The sequence below is a fragment of the Selaginella moellendorffii genome, unplaced genomic scaffold (genome assembly GCF_000143415.4).
Source record: "Selaginella moellendorffii unplaced genomic scaffold, v1.0 SELMOscaffold_54, whole genome shotgun sequence".
Classification (NCBI taxonomy): domain Eukaryota; kingdom Viridiplantae; phylum Streptophyta; class Lycopodiopsida; order Selaginellales; family Selaginellaceae; genus Selaginella; species Selaginella moellendorffii.
Window position 1 is genome coordinate 724,965 of NW_003314315.1, and position 12,257 is coordinate 737,221.

Below are 12,257 nucleotides of genomic sequence, written 5' to 3' on the forward strand. Positions count from 1 at the left end.
AATACACGATCTTCGACACCTAAAACGCAATGAAAAGAATTTTCAAAGAACATAAGCTTCCAGAGTGGAGATTTTGATCAAATTCTTACGCACAGAGCATTGCATCATGGTGAACGACCATTCTCATCTTTGCTCTTCCTCCTAGAATTGAGCCTGAGAGTTTATCAACGAGCTCCAGTTCTTTTGGGGGAAGAACCAAATGAGCATTATGTGCTAATGAAAGAAAGAGATTCCGAACACTGATATTGCTTCCATCATGATCGCAAAAACTGGACATCATAACTTTAAAGCGCTGCAGATAATGTGTCCGTACGAGAATCATTTATATGCACTAAACCTTCATGACCTAAAAAAAAGGTTTCTCGGAAGCGAATCCGGTAAGCAAGAAATATGGCGACCATCATCCGTCGGAGTGTGCCGCCGTCGTCTCCGCCTCGTCGGGCGCCGCCTCCAGCTGCGCACAGGAGCGTGCATCCGCCTCGTCCAGGGCACAGGAGCGCGACACCGCCCAAAACGAGAGTGCCACCTCCAGGTAGCATGCCGCCCCCCAAACCATCGCCAAGGAGGGCGGGAGGAGCTCCGCCACCTCACAGCAGCGCCCACAGTCAGGCACCTCCACCAGCACCAGCAGAGCAACACCATGGAGCAGCAAAGCAGCACAGCCATGGAGGAGCACCACCTCCAAAGCAGGACAGCCATGGAGCACCACCACCTCCACCAACAAGCCATGGAGCAGCAAAGAAGCACCAGCACAGTCCGCCACCTCCACCAGCAAGCCACGGAGCAGCAAAGCAGCACCAGCACAGTCCGCCACCAACAAGCCATGGAGCAGCAAAGCAGCACCAGCACAGTCCGCCACCTCCACCAGCAAGCCACGGAGCAGCAAAGCAGCACCAGCACAGTCCGCCACCAACAAACCATGGAGCACCAAAGCAGCACCAGCACAGTCCGCCACCGCCACCAGCAAGCCACGGAGCAGCAAAGCAGCACAGCCACGGAGGAGGAGCAAAGCAGCACCCACCTCCACCAGCAAAGCAGCATACAGGGCCGCCACCTTCGTCCGGGACAACCACTTGGCGACCAAGGAGGTTTGGGCCGCCGCCACCTCCACCAGCAAAGGAGCATACAGGGCCGCCACCTTCTTCTGGGACAACCACTTGGTGGCCAAGGCCCGCTCATGACACGATAACATGGCAACCAGGGTCGCCTGTCTTTCACACGTTTTCATCGCCGCCTCTGCCTGGCCCCTTGTCTATTGCTCCGCCTCTGGGGTCGTCATCATCAACAGCAGCAGCAGCAGCGGCAGCGTTTGCGACACCGGGGCTGCTTGTGGCAGGCATCGTCCTTTTCCTGCTTGCTATGGTGGTCATCATCACCGGCATCTGGATACTCGTGAAGGGAAGAAGAAAGAAGGCGAACGACATCCTGGTGCACTACGTCGGGAGCAGCCATCTTCCTGGCGGTGGCAGCAGCAGCAGCGGCAGTCAGCGAGAGTATCTCGTTCCCTTGAGCAAGATTGAGGACGCAGAGCTCCGGGACAAGCTCAATTCCTTCGTTCAAGAGAGGAGCAAGCAGCACCTTCGACCGTCACAGCTAAATCCCAGCACAAAGGTGGCCAATCCTCCACTCGCGAGGCCTCCAAGGCGGCTGCCACCTTCGGCTTTTCTCAAGATGAATCCAATCTATGGTGCTGCTACCGATTCGGTTGACGACTGCCTGACGCCACCATTGGGACGAGATCCACCAGCAGCGATCCACGGAATCGACGAGCACAAGAAGGTGCCAAGAGGTTCTCTCCCGGAGGATCCATTCTCGTCGAGTGCTGCTTGTCGGAGCGGCAATGATCGAAGAGCCCAGGAACAGGCTTTGGATCCAGTGTCTCATCGTGGCACTGTGTTCGATCCTGGAGATGCTTTCGTTGTTCGGCTTGCAGTAGCAGCAGAGAAGCGAGCTGAGATGGAGAAGCACCGGGTTTGGGATGAGGAGGCCCGGCAACAAGCACTCCCACAGGTAAGTCTTCATGCTTGAGAGATAGAACAAGTGACTAATGGAGCACTTTTAGGATCCGTGAGGTGGAGAATCTGGAGAAGCCCGTGGTTGAGGCAAATCACTCGGCCAATTCTGGAGGTTCGCATTTGGCTGCTCGTGTACACGACTCAGATGCCAAGGTAAACAGTCTCCATGCCTCGAGTTAAAGTATAACTTCTGCTTGAACTAGCCTTCCACCTCGGAGGTTAAGCTTGAGCTCGATGGAGCTTAGAGCGAAAGGAGGTACGCTGTTCGGTCGTTTTGGACTGATGATACGCTTGAGGTTGCAGGCACAGAATGAAGATTCATGAAACAAATTACTTCGGTTTTTTTAAACCACAACAGGCAAAGGCAGGTCCGTGGTATTCAATCGAAATTATAACAGATGGAGAAGTCTGGAGGCATTTGAATCAGGAGATTATGATTTGCAAGTTTCAAACAAGGCAACAAGACAACAACTTTTCATTAAGATAACAGAGAGATATTGAATTGGGGGATTATATTGCAGGTCTCAAACAAACACTTTGGACATTTAATTTCCTGTTTTTAAAAATATAAACTTTCAATAACATTTCTTATCGTAAGTAGTAGGTTATAGTAGTCACAGCAGTCAACGATAGTCACTAATTCTTTACGCACATCAATGAATTCATTAGAATGAGCTCATTAGAACAGTAATGAGATAGCGTTGACTGACACCACGATAATCAATCAATCCATCATGGATAATGGATTGGAGGTCTTGAAAGCAAGGCTACTCTCAGCCACATTCTCTGCGAAACAGAGCCTCAAATAAGGCAGGAGCTGCACGCTTAGCTTTCCACACCCCATCTTGAGCTTGCCACTGCTGCTACTCTTGTTCACTCCTTGCACCTTGGCATTGCTTGCGGGAGCCTGCCTGGACACTAGCTATGGTAGCTTTCTTCCACTTCTTACCATTGCCTTTTCTTTCTTCTTCTTTTCTTCCTCTGGTTCCAGAGTCATTGCAACCTCGTCAAGCTCCTCCACCCTCTCCTTGATCTTGTTCTTGATGTTGTCCTCACCTTTGATATTTCAGCTCCTCATAGCTTCTATATATGGTTTTTTAATTTTTGGTTTTCTTAAGCAAATCTGTAGAGGATGGTAATGACTATACCTAGAATATGCTTAGATATTCTAGGATATTCTACCATATAACGGTTGTTATTCATTTAGATTAATTTTATATTTATAATTTATAAACATTTTTATAATTTATAAATTTTTCTAAACACTTCTAGTATACTGTAGTTTATTCTACTATCTAATGGTTGATATTCAATAAGATTAATCTTGTGTTTATAAATTATGAACATGTTTAAAATTATAAACTTCCATTTGATTAACTGGATTAATACATAAGATAAAGCAAACCAAGTGTTGTTTGCAACACACAGAAATTTTATTATATATAGGTTAAAAAAAATTCTGAATAATTTTTTTTTAAAATTTTAAAAATTTTGATAACTTTTTACCATTTTTTCATACCAGATCTGCTGATGGATAGTTCAATTTGTGATGCTTTGGGGTTGAGCTCATAAAAATATCAGAAAAGCATAAAATATAGGAAGTTAGAGATTTTGCTTTGACTAAAGTTTATTTCATTTACTATTATGCTTACTCCTCAAAAAATGTTTGGCTCTTTAAGTTAGGCAAGGATTATTTGCTCTTCTCCAAGCTATGAAGGATTTAGAGAAGATTCAACTCATGTCCTTACACATCCCAACATACTAGTTGTGTTTACAAATGGTTTTTTTTTTTTAATCTAATTTTAGAATTCTCTTGTTTAGGATTCTCATATGCAATGTTGTTTTATGTTGCTAAAGATAACTGTCACATCCACTACAATATCCACACGATTTTGACAAGTTAGAAGTAGTGGCAAAGATAGCATACTAGTTCTATGTTATAGCAGACCACACCCACCATGGTGGTACTTGACATGCAAAGCAATCAGAATTGGTAAAACAATGTTAAAAACTATATATTTTCTAAAATATTTTTATGTATAATTTTCAAGGTACAAGCTGTGGCTTGATGTCAACTTTATACCCAAAGCAATTGAGCAGAAAAAGTGTCCAATGATACAACAATGAAGATTGAAAGTTTCTTTGGAGAGACCACAATTTTAGATAGGATAAAAGATGAGCTTGATTTTGGAGAAAAAAAAGAACAAGCTTCAAGTGTAGATAGTTATGAGTATAGAATACTAAGCGAGAGTATTTGAGCTCAGAATTAATGTAGGTTTTTTGGTCTAATCATATGGTTTTTAATATAATTTTCATTTGACCTTGAGTAATAATAATCCTAACAAGACTAACAAGATTGAAAGGGCTGTCTGATAAGGGATTGTGGGACTATATTGAGAGTGGTCAAAGTGTCACTAGACTTCCTCTAGAAGATCTAGAGCAAAAGCTTTTCTAGAAACTTTTGGAACTTGACAATGCGACATGGATGACAATGCAATCCAGCTAGTAAGGATGCTAAAAAATCTCGAAGTGGAGGAGCCAAAGAGGAGTAGGTATGTGGCAAAAGGGGGGCCCATGTGTGACAAAAACACTCTATGAAGATGATAGCATCCACTTGCTAATGAAGTACACCCAAACAACCAAGAAGTGCAACACCAACTTTCAGGGGCAAAAAGTACTCAAAGCATTTCTAGGATCTTCTACAACCTTTACCCAGCAAGAAGTTGTATTATGACAGGTAGCATATGATCAACTACAACAGAGAACAAGGCTGATTAAGCTAGTATATAGGCACAAACTTAGTAGACAATATCTTTTGTATTTGTGAGTTGAAAATAGGAGATAACCTCATTGGATTGCAGTAGTGACTTAAGAAGTTGGTAGATGCTATAAAGAAGAGTACCAAAGTACCAATGAAGATAATTTCACTTGTAAATTTGAATTTATTAGACAATGTAAGGGTTTGTGATGTAGGATGGCATTTCAAACTTGTCCTTAGCACTAAAGAAAGAAGTACACATTAATTTTGAATTTTTTTTGTACTCGCTCAATCAACCTTGTTCTCTGTTGTAGTTGCCTATCATATGCTACCTGATAATTGGAAAATACCTCCAATAGCTCATAATAAAACTTCTTGCTGTCCTAGAAATGTTTTGAGTACTTTTTGCCATTGGAAGTTTGTGTTGCATTTCTAGGTAAAAGCTAGGTATAAACCATATTAATTTCAACAAAACTTTATAGAGTTCAATAACATTTTTCTAGGATCTTCAACCAGCAAGGATGTGATGACTTATTATCATTGAAACTACAAAAGTTGAGAAAGCTTATGATAACACACATACTTGACTATACAAAGTTCTGTGAATGAAGATAATTTCACTTATAAATTTGAATTTTTTAGCCAATGTAAGGGTTTGTGATGTAGGATGGCATTCCAAACTTGTCCTCAGCACTGAAGAAAGAAGTATACATTAATTTTGAATTTTTTTTTGTTTCTCAAAAGCTAAACTTCTTAAGAGATGTATTAGCTCAAGTTTTGCAGAAGTGCTATTCAAGATAAAGATGAGCCAATAGATAACCCACTCCCTAATGCAAGTCAATGAGTTTTTCATAGTATTTCTTTGTTACTATTTTTCAGCATCTTTTGTTAGGATGAGGACAATGAGAAAACCAATGAAAAGGTTTTCCTTACACAATATTTGTAACCATTTAGTTTTTCTTTCTGTAGGCTTAGAGTGAATCACATGGCAAAAGAGACATATGGAGAAGAAGCCACCATACCATACCAAAAAATGATAATGAATAAAAGCTAATTTGATAGTGTTCAATTGTAGCTTAGTTGTATATATAGATTAATATTTCCTAGCTTAATTTTAAAAATACAAAATGTAATTTTTAGAGCTCTTTGAAGTGTGTTTTTTCTATTAGAAGTGAACTAAACTATATATTTATTGCTATTTTTTTATAGGCATCCTAAGGAAAATATCAAGAAAATAGTACTTAATGCAAACCAAGATGTAGAAATAAAAACCTACACTACCACTAGCACAAATGGTAGATGAAGAGTGAATGGCAAATGTGTCTAATAATACAAATGGAAAGAAGGTTTATTACTTCTTGTGTTATATGTATTAATTATGACTAACTTCTATGGCTTATAGACTATATCCATGCCGGTAGAAGCCATCATTAACATGGTTGAAGATGCAGCAGCCACAAATATGACAAGGGACTCTTTGGTTGTATGTATTATTGTATTATGTAATAATTTTATTTAGCTTTATAAGAAACATTGGCATAATTACAAGACAATGAAACAGTCTAGCAAATGTTCTTTTGCTAAAAAGCTAATGCTTAGAGAGGAGGTTTGCCTAATTTTTAGAGGACCTAAATTATACCACTTACCTTTCTCACCTAGAAAACAATATTATATTATGAGGTTCAATTTATACATATGCTAATATTAGTATAGTGGGATTTTGATTTGCATTGTTTAAATTTCTCTTATTCCTAGAACTTTTTTATTTTTTCCCTTTTTTTCATTTTTCATTTTATTTATCTTCATGCTATAATAACATACTCCTCCTTTGACTTTAGAGCAACAATTGATGCAATTGCTTAATACAAAATGGCTATAGTTGACCAACTACACTCAATTGATAGTAGCATTCATGGCATATAGATGCTTTATTTCGTTAAAGTGGGACTTTTCATTATCCCACTTATGGTGTGTGGCCACATGCCATTTTTATAACAACAATAAAAAATTGAAGTTTTAACTTTATAATTTATAAATTAAAAACTTTTCATATGATTTTGTGTTATAATATTGTGAAATATAAAAAAATAAATTAAAAAACTGATAAAAATATTAATAAATATTAATTAAGTACTAGGAAATGGCATGTGGACACATGCTAATTAATGTCCCACTTTACTGAATAAGTCCCACTTTAACGAAATAAAGCATATAGTGCAACTCTTCTTACTTTTACTTCTAATCCTTGTGTTCAGCCAAATTTCTTCCATGGGAATCCTAGGGATAATGTGTACTATTGGTTGGATAACTTTTCAATGATTATTATCTATCATTTTTGGGATGATGCCCGGTGTCTATACAAATTCCCCACATGTTTGCAATAAACCGTATTACAATGGTATAATGGTTTGGGTGTAACCACTCATGTGGATTAGAGCCTTTTTCAAGTCATCTTAAAATATGCATTTAGATATGCTAATAACTATGATGATGCCTTCCAACAATTCCATCATCTTTATCATCGGCTATTTGAATTAGTTATACAATTTAATGTTTGCTTTTAAAGTTTCTTGCTTTATCTAGAGCAAAATATGTTAAAGCAAATCAAATTGGGTCTAGTATTTCATCAAGATCTTGTGGAGTTTGTGCATGCACTTACCCTAACTACCTTTGATAATTCTTTAACTTGCACAATACAATGAGATATCACTTCTCCCACTTGTAGTTGTACATGCTTTAGCTTTGGTTCCTATGGGAGATGATTTTATTCTGATGGAGGTTTGCTATTGATTGCTGCTCATGTTCAATAACAAAGATAGAGACATGGTTGTGGCCATGATGCTCACTACTGAGCATATGATGAGGTTAGCCACATATATTTTACTATCTACATTTTCCCAATTTATATCCTCCATTTCCTAAGTAGAAACCTTGGCATCATCAACATCTTATTAGTGCTATTGTGGTGAAAGGTCTTGATATTAAAATTATTCCAAGAAACAAGGAAGTGCATATGTAGTGGAGGGACTTTGTGTGAATTAGTCCATAACTCCTTTATCCTTCTTTTAAGAATATTATTAAGGGGTTCATTGGGTACTAATTCATCCAATGTTTACTTTTCAAGTTTAATTTTATATTATGAGATTCACTGTTATCCTCTTTATGTTGGTTGATACAAATTTGAGTTTATCTTCTATTACTCAACTTGTTGCCACATGTTGTTATTTATATTTGTGTTGTGTGATAGAATCAATTTTCATTCTCTATAGCAACTACCATACACATGCTTGTGTACAAGATTGAGAAAAACCTAATCGTGTGGGTGATTTCGAGATTGAGTTCCAATCTTTTAGATGTTGGTAAGTCAATATTTTGACCTCATCCTTAGTATGGATTAATTGTAGTGCAATTATATTAAATATAACTTTAAGGATTCTCCCCCTTTTATCATACTCTTTTATATGTCTTCTATGGTATAGGGTAGTGTTGGACAAGGCATAATCCATCTAGAATGTTGTAAAAAACCAAAGAAAACAGTTTGAAAAATGATTTATAGGATTCAAATATAAAGGGAAAAGACCTATGAATAAGAGTGCACCTCTTTTCCAATAAATCAAGGGTCTTGGGATACTTAGGGTTAAATGTCCTTGTAATACTAGGTTGGGTGACTTTTCAAGAAGTCCAAATTCAGGAATTTAAAAGTTTTGGATTCGGCTTTATTGGTTGGCTAAAGAAATCACACCACATATTGATTAACATCTAGCAAGTCTAGTGTGCTTCAGCTGGACTCGACCTAAAGGGTAAGGTGAAAGACAATCCATAGGGTTCAAATATAGAGGGAAAATTTCCCTGATGTTTGAGGCAGCACAGCCTGGGATGGGAGGTAACTGGGTAAAAATCGTTTTCCTAGTTTGTGTGCTCATGGAAATTTTTTTGTGATGTTTGGGCGTGGCCGAGGGGGCTGGAGCAACAGCTGTTTTTCCCTTTGCTCCTGGAAAACTTGCGAGGGATTGTCTATATTGATGTCTCGATCTTGAGTGTGTGAGAAGTATACATGAGAAGTTTATATAGCCTTATAAGTGAACATAAGAATCTCCAAGGCATTATGAGACATAAAATCCCTAGGCCCCAAAGAGGAGCTACCATGGGGTAGTGGCTGAGGCGGAAGCCAAATGGGAGTAACACATATGGACTAAAAACTCTAACTCGAAAGGTCAAGAGCAGGAGTGGAACTCCCAATAAAGTGCTCGAGGAACGAGCACAAAATGAGCAATAGGTGAGTCTCTAGAAAAGGGACACAAAAGGACAAACACAAGACTTGAGATGGAGTCCGAGATGGGCCTGAGATGAAGTCTGAGATGGAGTCCAAGATGGACTCGAGATGGACCCGAGATGGAGTCTGAGATGGAACTGAGATCGAGACCGGGACCGAGATTGAGACTGAGACCAAGACCGAGTCCGAAACCAAGACTGAGACCAAGTCCAAGTCCGAATACTAATCGAATACTCGTATAGGCTGTTGGGTGAAATACCAAAGCGATCATCCCCCAGGGGGGAGGGGGGTTGCAGAGGGTTCCAAAAGTATAGTATGGAGAGTGTGAGGGTTAGACCCTAGTGGAGCTAATTTGGCCAGAAAAGGCTAATTTGGCCCAGAAAGGCTATACCCAAGTGTTGGGTGATGGAATGACCATTGGGAAGTCTAAAGTTAAAGTGAATATAAACCGACAAGAAGGGTATCTTGGTGAGGTGTTCAAGAGCCAACTCTAGTTCCCCCGAGAGATCAAATGGTCAATACTCCCAGTCCAAGCGTGGGTGGCACTACCTACTTGGATACCTAGTGTGGCTCAACGGAACCTTGCTCTAAGCCCATGGCTAGAGCACCCAAAAGCAGAAGGCGAGGAGAGTACCCATGAGGCTCGCGTAGGGCCACAGTATTCTGAAATGTTGTCCTAAAGTCCCATATTATAGAAAGGAAGAGGGGCAATCTTCTGGTGTAATGACCAAAGTTACAGTCACATAGTGTGGAAATCCTAAGGGATAGTGGGACTTGGTGGTCGGGCCTGTGGGCCTTGACCCAGTGGCAGTGTCAGCGAACATGGCCATGGACAGGAAGGGACTTGGTGGGGACTGAAAAAGGGATATTGGGGAAGGTTGTTCCCCATTCTACAGAAATCTTAAAGATGCTAAAGAGTGGATCTAGGATGACCATTCATGGACAGATGGCCCAATCTTTGAGAGACGGGATTGTGATGCAAGTGGTGTTGGACCACTAGTGTGGCAAAGGTGAATGGGCATGGCCTTAGTGTAATAAGCTGATATGTTAATGGTATCTCTGGGTGTCAATCATGGGATTAGACATGTGGAGCACTTGGACCAAGTGTAAAAGTTGAGTGGTAGGGATGCCATCCTCAAGGCTAGCCAGCCCAAGTCCGAAATAGAACTTATAAAAGTTGTGAGTGAGATTCCTCCAAGTGGTCAGAAGTGTGGCTAAGTAACTAAAGTAGAATGAAAAATTTAGTCACTTACAGGCATCTTGTGATAACATGACAACTGTAATAACATAGTTGAAAACTAAGATCCTTAGGTAGTATGGAATGGAAGATGTAAAGGACAAGGATATGATGGATATAATAGTAGAAGATTCTTAATTGAAATGGCTTATAAAGAACTTTTTTCTACATTAGGTTCTTAATGAGAATGTAATGTCATGTTGGTAGGAGTGGCAACACATTCTCAGCCAAGCAAGTATTGTGGAGGCTTAATATGAAGCTCTTTTCTATAATTGAGGTATCAATGTTGTGGTGGGATCCAAATGTCTTTTACTTTTACCTTTGTTTCTATCATTTTTGTCTTTCCATTACTTTTTACTACATTTCCTTTTTATTCTTCTATTCCTTTAAATCCCTTGTACAGTCTTTGTGTTGTGGTGGTTAATTGCTTGAAGCAAGAGTATGCTACTCTTCAACCCTAAATTATTGTTTGGGGCCAAAATTACAGATGCTTGTCTGATCAACATTCTTATTTGGCATTAGTCACCAAAGAAGATCAAGATTTTATAAGCAAATATTTAGTAGATGTTAGAGAAAGCTGTTATCTAAAAGTTTTAGAGTCATTAGGCATATAAACCTCATTTTATGATGAAGCTTAATAGAAGTATTTATTTCTACATCAACTATCATTTATGAAATGATATGACAATTCCAAATATGTACCCTCTTCCCCACACTGATAATTTTCTAAACCATTTTAGGTGAAGTCATTAGTTCACCAACTTGAATCTTGCTTATTGGTATTGGCAAGTTCTAATGGCTAAAGAGGATATTCCCAAGACTATTTTCTATATATCATTGGTTTATACAAGTTCTTGATGATGCCATATAAATTGAGTAATACTTCAACAACTTTTCAACAAATAATAGAGAAGGTTCTTTATGCTTTATTTCGTTAAAGTGGGACTTATTCAGTAAAGTGGGACATTAATTAGCATGTGTCCACATGCCATTTCCTAGTACTTAATTAATATTTATTAATATTTCTATCAGTTTTTTAATTTATTTTTTTATATTTCACAATATTATAACACAAAATCATATGAAAAGTTTTTAATTTATAAATTATAAAGTTAAAACTTCAATTTTTTATTGTTGTTATAAAAATGGCATGTGGCCACACACCATAAATGGGATAATGAAAAGTCCCACTTTAACGAAATAAAGCATCTTTGCAATATATTAGAGATGACTACTAACTCTATCGATGATGTCTTGATCCACTCTAAGGGGATGTGGGAGAAGGTTACCTATAATATTCACAAAGTGTTAGATCAAATGTAGAAAGTTGGATTGAAGTTGAAGTGGTCAAAATGTGCATTTAGATCGAAAGACATGATTTATCTTAGGTATTGCATTTCTTATAAAGGTTTGCAAGTTAATCATGACAAACTTATGACTATTCTAAAGTTTTCTACTTCAAAGTGTATGAATGATGTGCAATGCTTTTTTGGCAAGATGCAACATCTTGGTCATTTTATTGATCACCTTTTTTATCATACTACACCATTATAAGTATTAAAGTGGTGTTGACAACTTCTCCAGTTTTAGTGTACCTTGATTACACTTGATATTTCATCCTATGTATGAATGTTTTTTATATTAATCTTAAAAGTGTGTTAATACAAAAGAGCACAAGTGTATTTAGTCAATATTATCCTATTATATACATCAATCATACTTTACAATTAGCAAAAGTGAATTACTCCATAATAGAAAATAAGTGTCTAGTAGCAGTTTAGGGTTTTGAAAAGCTTCATATATACTTCTATAGTTCTCAAATATTGTTAGAAGGTGATTATATTGTGGTTACTTCATTATTGAAGTGAAAAAACTTGGTTAGTTATATGGCTTAAAGTGATGAACAACCTCAAAGTCATATATTTGATCTTCTCCCTTCTTTATTCTTTTATTGTGTTTTTAACAAACCTATTA

The 12,257-nt window shown here is 38.4% G+C and overlaps 1 long non-coding RNA gene across 1 annotated transcript; it reads left to right on the forward strand.

Annotated features, from left to right (window-relative positions):
• The first annotated feature begins 1,966 nt into the window (after positions 1-1,966).
• LOC9661284 lies at positions 1,967-2,258 on the forward strand. Its single transcript, XR_002993895.1, has 3 exons — positions 1,967-2,010; positions 2,063-2,168; positions 2,219-2,258. It is a non-coding gene; the product is annotated as an uncharacterized LOC9661284 (long non-coding RNA).
• The last annotated feature ends 9,999 nt before the right edge of the window (positions 2,259-12,257 follow it).